Genomic DNA, 11,572 nt, shown 5'->3' with positions numbered 1-11,572 from the left:
AAACTAATGTTGTCTTGAATTGGGAAAAGTGCCACTTTATGGTTAATGAAGGTATTGTCTTGGGGCACAAAGTTTCTGAAAGAGGTATTGAAGTTGATAAAGCCAAGGTTGATGCTATTGAAAAGATGCCATGTCCCAAGGACACCAAAGGTATAAGAAGTTTCCTTGGTCACGCCGGATTTTATAGGAGGTTCATTAAGGACTTTTCAAAAATCTCTCGGCCTCTGACTAATTTATTGCAAAAAGATATACCATTTGTCTTTGATGATGATTGTGTAGAAGCATTTGAAATACTTAAGAAAGCATTAGTCTCTGCATCTATTGTTCAGCCACCTGATTGGAACCTACCCTTTGAAATTATGTGTGATGCTAGTGATTATGCTGTAGGTGTTGTTCTAGGGCAAAGAGTTGATAAGAAATTAAATGTTATTTATTATGCTAGTAAGACTCTAGACAATGCTCAAAGAAATTATGCTACTACTGAAAAAGAACTCTTAGCAGTTGTATTTGCTTGTGATAAGTTCAGATCTTATATTGTTGATTCTAAAGTAACTATTCAAACTAATCATGCTGCTATTAAATATCTTATGGAAAAGAAAGATGCTAAACCTAGACTTATTAGATGGGTTCTCTTGCTACAAGAATTTGATTTGCATATTGTTGATAGAAAGGGAGCTGAGAACCCCATTGCAGACAACCTATCTAGGTTAGAAAATATTCTTGATGACCCACTACCTATTAATGATGACTTTCCTGATGAACAATTAAATGTTATAAGTACTTCTCAGAGTACTCCATGGTATGCTGATTATGCTAATTATATTGTTGCTAAATTTATACCACCTAGCTTCACATACCAACAAAAGAAAAAGTTCTTCCATTATTTGAGACATTACTTTTGGGATGACCCACATCTTTATAAAGAAGGAGTAGATGGTGTTATTAGACGTTGTGTACCTGAGCATGAATAGGAACAGATCCTACGCAAGTGTCATTCCAAGTCTTATGGAGGACACCACGCTGGAGATAGAACTGCACATAAGGTATTGCAATTTGGTTTCTATTGGCCTACTCTCTTCAAGGATGCCCGTAAGTTTGTCTTGTCTTGTGATGAATGTCAAAGAATTGGTAATATTAGTAGACGTCAAGAAATGACTATGAATTATTCACTTGTTATTGAACCGTTTGATATTTGGGGCTTCGATTATATGGGACCTTTTCCAGCCTCTAATGGATACACACATATTTTAGTTGCTGTTGATTACGTTACTAAGTGGGTAGAAGCTATTCCAACTAGTAGTGCTGATCATAACACTTCTATTAAAATGCTTAAAGAAGTTATTTTCCCGAGGTTTGGAGTCCCTAGATATTTAATGACTGATGGTGGTTCACACTTTACTCATGGTGCTTCCGTAAAATGCTTGCTAAATATGATGTTAATCATAGAATTGCATCTCCTTATCACCCACAGTCTAGTGGTCAAGTAGAGTTGAGCAATAGAGAGCTCAAATTAATTTTGCAAAAGACTGTTAATAGGTCTAGAAAGAATTGGTCTAAGAAACTTGATGATGCATTATGGGCTTATAGAACTGCATACAAAAATCCTATGGGTATGTCTCCGTATAAAATGGTTTATGGAAAAGCATGTCACTTACCTCTCGAACTAGAACATAAGGCATATTGGGCTATTAAAGAGCTTAACTATGATTTTAAACTTGCCGGTGAGAAGAGGTTATTTGATATTAGCTCACTTGATGAATGGAGAACCCAAGCTTATGAAAATGCCAAGTTGTTTAAAGAAAAAGTTAAAAGATGGCATGACAAAAGGATACAAAAGCGTGAGTTTAATGTAGGTGATTATGTATTGCTATACAACTCTCGTTTAAGATTTTTTGCAGGAAAACTTCTCTCTAAATGGGAAGGCCCCTATGTTATCGAGGAGGTCTATCGTTCCGGTGCCATAAAAATCAACAACTTCGAAGGGCACAAATCCGAAGGTGGTAAACGGTCAAAGAATTAAACATTATATCTCAGGTAATCCCATAAATGTTGAAACCAATATTATTGAAACCGTAACCCCAGAGGAATACATAAAGGGGTTCCGGAATGTTCAGACTCCGAAAAGGAATAGGTATGTGGTACGGTAAGTAAACCGACTCCAAAACAATTTTTAAGAGTCTATGTTAATGACGAAATTATTTCAGAAAAAAAAAAATAGTAGCAGTCCGGGAAGGACACGAGGGCCCCACGAGGGTGGTGGGCGCGCCCTACCCCCTGGGCGCGCCCCCTACCTCGTGAGCACCTTGTGTGCTTTCCGGACTCCGTTTTCTTGCACGTCACGTATTTTGGTCGGTAAAAATTCATTATATATTCTCCCGAAGGTTTTGACTCCCGTATCACGCAAAAATCTCCTGTTTTTGTTTTCGAGCTGTTGCTGCTGCAGATCAGAGCAAGATGTCTTCTCAAGAGTCAATCGGGGAGAGCCGGGTATCTAATCCGGCACCGGAACCAAGGGCAAACAGCGACGCTGACCACTTTGGGCCAGCAACGGAGGAGGAGATGGAGGCTGACTTGATGAGAGTAGATGCTATGGAGGATCAAGAAGTCACCTCTCGCCTCCGAGCTGGGTTCACAATGGGGGAACTATAGAGCTCAGCTATTCCAAACTCGGTTATCCCTTCTAATGTTAGATTTCTTATGAAAATATGAAGAGGAGTGTCACTTGTTCTCCCACAGCTATGCAACACCCTTGGGTGCAAGGAGCTTTAGCTGTCACAGGAAAGCTTCGTAAGGAAATCATGGACCTCAAGCAGCAAGTCAATAAGCTCGAGGAGGAGAACCGTATCCTGAGAGGAATAATCGCCAAGAATATTACACCAACAACAAAGAAGGAGATATAATCACATGGGTATGGGCACTCCCCTTGGCAACTGCCAAGCTTGGGGGAGGTGCCCCGGTATCGTATCACAATGACAACTCCTATCTTTACCGTTTTCTTAGTTTGATCCTATTAGTAGTATCTTGATCTAGTAGAATAAAGTTTATGGCATGATCTAGTTTTGAGTTTTGCTTTATGATCTCTCTATGTAATCGAGTCCGTGAGCTATATATAATAAAGATTAGTGTTGAGTCAAGGGCTTGATTATTTTTCCATGATCTTGGGTGAATAAAGGAAAAGAGAAAAGAATAAAAATAAACAAAAAGTTCATATTGATCTTATTGAGAGTAATGACTTCACATAGAAGGACTATGATGATTAAAAGTTGTTGGGAGTTGGCAAACATAGCTTTGGTCATTGTTGCAATTAATAGGAAGTAATAAGGAAAGAGAGGTTTTCACATATAGATATATTATCATTGACATCTTTTATGATTGGGAGCACTCATTAAAATATGACATGCTAAAGAGTTGATGTTGGACAAGGAAGACAACGTAATGAGTTATGTCTTTCTTATATATGAGATAAAGTATGTTGTCATGGATCCTCTAACTTTTTGAGCTTGCATTTCCCCCTCATGCTAGCCAAATTCTCAGCACCAAGTAGAAATACTACTTGTGCTTCCAAATATCCTTAAACCAGTTTTGCCATGAGAGTCCACCATATCTACCTATGGATTGAGTAAGATCCTTCAAGTAAGTTGTCATCGGTGCAAAGCAATAAAAATTGCTCTAAATATGTATGATTGATTGGTGTGGGAGAAATAAGCTTTATACGATCTTGTGATGTGGAAGTAATAAAAGCGACGGACTGCATAATAAAGGTTCATATCACAAGGGGCAATATAAAGTGACGTTCTTTCGCATCGAGATTTTATATATCCAACCATAAAAGCGCATGGCAACCTCTGCTTCCCTCTGCGAAGGGCCTATCCTTTATTATTATCTTCTACCTTATGCAAGAGTCATGGTGATCTTCACCTTTTGTTTTTCATTTTATCCTTTGGCAAGCTCAACATGTTGGAAACAACATGATATATATATATATATATATATATCTAATTGGATGTAGGGGAGCATGAATCATTATTGTTGACATTACCCTTGAGGTAAAAGGTTGTGGGGCAAAACTATAAGCCCCTATCTTTCTCGGTGTCCGATTAAAACTCCGTAACCACAAGTATCGCGTGAGTGTTAGCAATTATGGAGGACTAAGTGATAGTTGAGTATGTGGACTTGCTTTTTAGCTCTGACATAGACTCTTTCCGATGTTATGATAAATTACAATTGCTTCGATGATTGAGATTATAGTTTGTCAAAGCCCAATAACGTTTATGATTTATACTCTTGCATTGTGAATAGATCATCACTTGAACATAAGTAATCATATGACAAAATCTATATATGTTGTTGTTATAAGAATAATCATGATGCCTTCATGTCCGTATTTTATTTTTTATCGACGCCTCTACCTCTAAACATGAGGACATATTTATTGTTATCGGCATTTAGCTTGAGGACAAGCGAGGTCTAAGCTTGGGGGAGTTGATACGTCCATTTTGCATCATGCTTTTATATCGATATTTATCGCATTATGGACTGTTATTTCACTTTATGTCACAATACTTATGGCTATTCTCTCTTATTTTACAAGGTTTACATAAGGAGGGAGAATGCCGGCAGCTGGAATTCTGGTCTGGAAAAGGAGCAAATATTAGAGACCTATTCTGCGCAACTCCAAAAGTCCTGAAACTCCACAGAGCGTCTTAAAAGAAATAAAGAAAAATCCAGGAAAAAGATGAAGGCCAGGGGGCCCACACCCTACTCACGAGGGTGGGGGCACCCCCTAGGGCGCGCCCCCCTACCTCGTGGGCCCCCTGGTGGCTCTCCGACGCCCATCTTCTCCTATATGAGGTCTTTCAATGAGAAAAAAATAAGAAGGAACTTTTCGGGACGAGACTCCGCCGCCACGAGGCGGAACCTTGGCGGATCCAATCTAGAGCTCCGGCAGAGCTGTTCTGCCGGGGAAATTTCCTCCCGGAGGGGGAAATCATCACCATCGTCATTACCAACGCTCCTCTCATCGGGAGAGGGCAATCTCCATCAACATCTTCACCAGCACCATCTCATCTCCAAACCCTAGTTCATCTCTTGTATCCAATTCTTGTCTCAAAGTCCGGGATTGGTGCTAGTAGGTTGCTAGTAGTGTTGATTACTCCTTGTAGTTGATGTTAGTTCGTTTAATTGGTGGAAGATCATATGTTCAGATCCTATATGCATATTATTACCCCTCTGATTATGAAAATGAATATGCTTTGTGAGTAATTACGTTCGTTCCTGAGGACAAGGGAGAAGTCTTGCTATGAGTAGCCATGTGAATTTGGTATTCGTTTGATATTTTGATAAGATGTATGTTGTCTAGCCTCTAGTGGTGTTATGTGAACGTCGACTACATAACACTTCACCATTATTTGGGCCTAGAGGAAGGCATTGGGAAGTAATAAGTAGATGATGGGTTGCTAGAGTGACATAAGCTTAAACCCTAGTTTATGCGTTGCTTCGTAAGGGGCTGATTTGGATCCATATGTTTCATGCTATGGTTAGGTTTACCTTAATACTTTTGTTGTAGTTACGGATGCTTGCAATAGAGGTTAATCATAAGTGGGATGCTTGTTCAAGTAAGAACAACACCCAAGCACCGGTCCACCCACATATCAAATTATCAAAGTATCGAACGTGAATCATATGAACGTAATGAAAACTAGCTTGATGATATTCCCATGTGTCCTCAGATGCGCTTTTCCTATTATAAGAGTTATTCCGGCTTGTCCTTTGCTACAAAAGGATTGGGCCATCTTGCTGCACTTTATTTACTTTTGTTACTTGTTGCTCGTTACAACCTATCTTATAACAAAACTATCTGTTACCACTTATTTCAGTACTTGTAGAGAATACCTTGCTGAAAACCGCTTATCATTTCCTTCTGCTCCTCGTTGGGTTTGACACTCTTACTTATCGAAAGGACTACAATAGATCCCCTATACTTGTGGGTCATCATGGACTTGCTGAACAGCTCTTATATTGACTATTTCCTATGTTATGATAAATTGCAATTGCCTCAATGACTGAGATTAGAGTTTGTTAGCTTTCAATGAAGTTTATGATTCATACTTGAAATTGTGATCGAATTGTTACTTGAGCATAAGAGATCATATGACAATATATATGTTGTTGTTCTAAGAATGATCATGATGCCCTCATGTTCGTATTTTATTTTTATCGACACCTCTATCTCTAAACATGTGGACATATTTTTTGATTTCGGCTTTCGCTTGAGGACAAGCGAGGTCTAAGCTTGGGGGAGTTGATACGTCCATTTTGTATGATGCTTCTATATCGATATTTATTGCATTATGGGCTATTATTACACATTATGTCACAATACTTATGCATATTCTCTCTTATTTTACAAGGTTTACATGAAGAGGGAGAATGCCGGCAGCTGGGATTCTGGGCTGGAAAAGGAGCAAATATTATAGACCTATTCTGCACAGCTCCAAAAGTCTTGAAACTTCACGGAAGCTATTTCCATAATATATAAAAATACTGAGCGCAAGAATTTCTAGAGGGGGGCCACACCCTGGCCACGAGGGTGGGTGGCGCGCCCTACCCCCCTGGGCGTGCCCCTTGCCTCGTGGGCCCCCTGGTGGCCCTCCGATGCCCATCTTCTGCTATATGGAGTCTTTCGTCGAGGAAAAAAATCATAAGTAAGCTTTTGGTATGAGACTCCGCCGCCATGAGGTGGAACCTTGGCAGAACCAATCTAGGGCTCCGGCGGAGCTGTTCTGCCGGGGAAACTTCCCTTCGGGAGGGGGAAATCATCACCATCGTCATCACCAACGATCCTCTCACCGGGAGGGGAGCAATCTCCATCAGCATCTTCACCAGCACCATGTCATCTCAAACCCTAGTTCATCTCTTGTATCCAATCTTTGTATCCAAACCTCAGATTGGTGCCTGTGGGTTGCTAGTAGTGTTGATTACTCCTTGTAGTTGATGCTAGTTGGTTTACTTGGTGGAAGGTCATATGTTTAGATCGATTATGCATATTAATACCCCTCTGATTATGAACATGAATATGCTTTGTGAGTAGTTACATTTGTTCCTGAGAACATGGGAGAAGTCTTGCTATTAGTAGTCATGTGAATTTGGTATTCGTTCGATATTTTGATGAGATGTATGTTGTCATCCCTCTAGTGGTGTCATGTGAACGTCGACTACATGACACTTCACCATTGTTTGGGCCTAGAGGGAGGCATTGGGAAGTAATAAGTAGATGATGGGTTGCTAGAGTGACAGAAGCTTAAACTCTAGTTTATGTGTTGCTTCGTAAGGGGCTGATTTGGATCCATATGTTTCATGCTATGGTTAGATTTACCTTAATACTTCTGTTGTAGTTGCGTATGCTTGCAATGGGGGTTAATCATAAGTGGGATGCTTGTCCAAGTAATGACAGTACCCAAGCACCGGTCCACCCACATATCAAATTATCAAAGTACCAAACGCAAATCAAATGAACGTGATGAAAACTAGCTTGACGATAATTCCCATGTGTCCTCGGGAGCGCTTTCCTTCATATAAGAGTTTGTCCAGGCTTGTCCTTTGCTACAAAAAGGATTGGGCCATCTTTCTGCACCTTATTTACTTTTATTACTTGCTACTCGTTACAAATTACCTTATCACAAAACTATCTATTACCGATAATTTTAGTGCTTGCAGAGAATACCTTACTGAAAACTGCTTATCATTTCCTTCTGCTCCTCGTTGGGTTCAACACTCTTACTTATCGAAAAGCTACGATAGATCCCCTACACTTGTGGGTCATCAAGACACTTTTCTGGGACTGGTCACTGGAAGCGGAACTGCCCCAAGTATTTGGCGGAGAAGAAGGATGGCAAAGTGAAAGGTATATTTGGTATACATGTTATTGATGTGTACCTTACTTATGCTCGCAGTAGCGCCTAGGTATTTGATACTGGTTCATTTGCTAATATTTGCGACTCAAAACAGGGGCTACGGATTAAGTGAAGATTGGCTAAGGACGAGGTGACGATGCGCGTGGGAAATGGTTCCAAAGTCGATGTGATCGCCGTCGGCACGCTACCTCTACATCTACCTTCGGGATTAGTTTTAGACCTAAATAATTGTTATTTGGTGCCAGAATTGAGCATGAACATTATATCTGGATCTAGTTTGATGTGAGACGGTTATTCATTTAAATCAGAGAATAATGGTTGTTCTATTTATATGAGTAATATCTTTTTTGGTCATGCACCCTTGATGAGTGGTCTATTTTTACTAAATCTTGATAGTAGTGATACACATGTTCATAGTATTGAAGCCAAAAGATGCAGAGTTGATAATGATACTTCAACTTATTTGTGGCACTACCGTTTGGGTCATATTGGTGTAAAGCGCATGAAGAAACTCCATTCTGATGGACTTCTAGAATCACTTGATTATGAATCACTTGGTACTTGCGAACCATGCCTCATGGGCAAGATGACTAAAACTTCGTTCTCCAGAACAATGGAGCGAGCAACAGAGTTATTGTAAATCATACATACTGATGTATGTGGTCCAAAGATCATTGAGGCTCACGGCGGATATCGTGATTTTCTCACCTTCACAGATGATTTGAGCAGATATGGGTATATCTACTTAATGATACATATGTCTGAAACATTTGAAAAGTTCAAACAATTTCAGAGTGAAGTGGAAAATCATCGTAACAAGAAAATAATGTTTCTATGATCTGATCGTGGAGGAGAATATTTGAGTTACGAGTTTGGTCTTCATTTGAAACAATGTGGAATAGTTTCGCAACTCACGCCACCCGGAACAGCACATCGTAATGGTGTGTCCGGACGTCGTAATCATACTTCACTAGATATGGTGCGATCTATGATGTCTCTTACTAATTTACCGCTATCATTTTGGGGTTATTCTTTAGAGACAGCTGCATTCACGTTAAATATGGCACCGTCTAAATCCGTTGAGACGACACCTTATGAACTGTGGTTTGGCAAGAAACCCAAATTGTAGTTTCTTAAAGTTTGGGGCTGCGATGCTTATGTGAAAAATCTTCAACCTGATAAGCTCGAACCCAAATCAGAGAAATGTGTCTTCATAGGATACCCAAAGGAGACTGTTGGGTACACCTTCTATCACAGATCCGAAGGCAAGATATTCGTTGCTAAGAATGGATCCTTTCTAGAGAAGGAGTTTCTCTCGAAAGAAGTGAGTGGGAGGAAAGTAGAACTTGATGAGGTAATTGTACCTGCTCCCTTATTGGAAAGTAGTTCATCACTGAAATCAGTTCCAGTGATTCCTACACAGTAAGTGAGGAAGCTAATGATGATGATCATGAAACTTCTGATCAAGTTACTACCGAACCTCGTAGGTCAACCAGAGTAAGATCCGCACCAGAGTGGTACGGTAATCTGTTCTGGAGGTCATGTTACTTGACCATGACGAACCTACGAACTATGAGGAAGCGATGATGAGCCCAGATTCCGCAAAATGGCTTGAGGCCATGAAATCTGAGATGGGATCCATGTATGAGAACAAAGTATGGGACTTTGGTTGACTTGCCCGTTGATAGGCAGGCCATAGAGAATAAATGGATCTTCAAGAAGAAGACTGACGCTGACAGTAATGTTACTGTCTACAAAGCTCGACTTGTTGCAAAAGGTTTTTGACAAGTTCAAGGAGTTGACTACGATGAGACCTTCTCACCCGTAGCGATGCTTAAGTCCGTCCGAATCATGTTAGCAATTGCCGCATTTTATGATTATGAAATTTGGCAAATGGATGTCAAAACTGCATTCCTTAATGGATATCTTAAAGAAGAGTTGTATATGATGCAACCAGAAGGTTTTGTCGATCCAAAAGGTGCTAACAAAGTGTGCAAGCTCCAACGATCCATTTATGGACTGGTGCAAGCCTCTCGGAGTTGGAACATACGCTTTGATAGTGTGATCAAAGCATATGGTTTTATACATACTTTTGGAGAAGCCTGTATTTACAAGAAAGTGAGTGGGAGCTCTATAGCATTTATGATATTATATGTAGATGACATATTGTTGATCGGAAATGATACTGAATTTCTGAATATCATAAAAGGATACTTGAATAAGAATTTTTCAATGAAAGACCTCGGTGAAGCTGCTTATATATTGGGCATCAATATCTATAGAGATAGATCAAGACGCTTAATTGGACTTTCACAAAGCACAAAGCTTGATAAAGTTTTGAAGAAGTTCAAAATGGATCAAGCAAAGAAAGGGTTCTTGCCTGTGTTACAAGGTGTGAAGTTGAGTCAGACTCAATGCCCGACCACTGCAGAAGATAGAGAGAAAATGAAAGTCATTCCCTATGCTTCAGCCATAGGTTCTATCATGTATGCAATGCTGTGTACCAGACCTGATGTTTGCTTTGCTATTAGTTTAGCAGGGAGGTACCAAAGTAATCCAGGAGTGGATCACTGGACAGCGGTCCAAGAACATCCTGAAATACCTGAAAAGGACTAAGGATATGTTTCTCGTTTATGGAGGTGACAAAGAGCTCATCGTAAACAGTTACGTCGATGCAAGCTTTGACACCGATCCGAATGACTCTAAGTCACAAACCGGATACATATTTTTATTAAATGCTTGAGCTGTCAGTTCGTGCAGTTCCAAGCAAAGCGTCGGGGGATATCTACGTGTGGCGGGGGGCGGCATAGCTGCTTCGGAAGCAGGAAATGAAGGAGTCTGGATGAAGGAGTTCATATCCGATCTAGGTGTAATACCTAGTGCATCGGGTCCAATGAAAATCTTTTGTGACAATACTGGTGCAATTGCCTTGGCAAAGGAATCCAGCTTTCACAAGAGAACCAAGCACATCAAAAGACACTTCAATTCCATCCGCGATCAAGTCAAGGAGGGAGACATAGAGATTTGCAAGATACATATGGATCTGAATGTTGCAGACCCGTTCACTAAGCCTCTCTCACGAGCAAAACATGATCAACACCAAGACTCCATGGGTGTTAGAATCATTACAATGTAATCTAGATTATTGACTCTAGTGCAAGTGGGAGACTGAAGGAAATATGCCCTAGAGGCAATAATAAAGTTGTTATTTATATTTCCTTATATCATGATAAATTTTTATTATTCATGCTAGAATTGTATTAACCGGAAACTTAGTACATGTGTGAATACATAGACAAACAGAGTGTCACTAGTATGCCTCTACTTGACTAGCTCGTTGAATCAATGATGGTTATGTTTCCTGATCATAGACATGAATTGTCATTCGATTAACAGGATCACATCATTAGAGAATGATGTGATTGACTTGACCCATCCGTTATCTTAGCACGATGATCGTTTAGTTTGTTGCTATTGCTTTCTCTATAACTTATACATGTTCCTATGACTATGAGATCATGCAACTCCCGAATACCGGAGGAACACTTAGTGTGCTATCAAACGTCACAACGTAACTAGGTGACTATAAAGATGCTCTACAGGTGTCTCCGATGGTGTTTGTCAAGTTGGCATAGAACGAGATTAGGATTTGTCACTCC

The sequence above is a fragment of the Triticum urartu genome, chromosome 5 (genome assembly GCF_003073215.2).
Source record: "Triticum urartu cultivar G1812 chromosome 5, Tu2.1, whole genome shotgun sequence".
NCBI lineage: Eukaryota > Viridiplantae > Streptophyta > Magnoliopsida > Poales > Poaceae > Triticum > Triticum urartu.
This window is presented reverse-complemented; position numbering follows the sequence as displayed.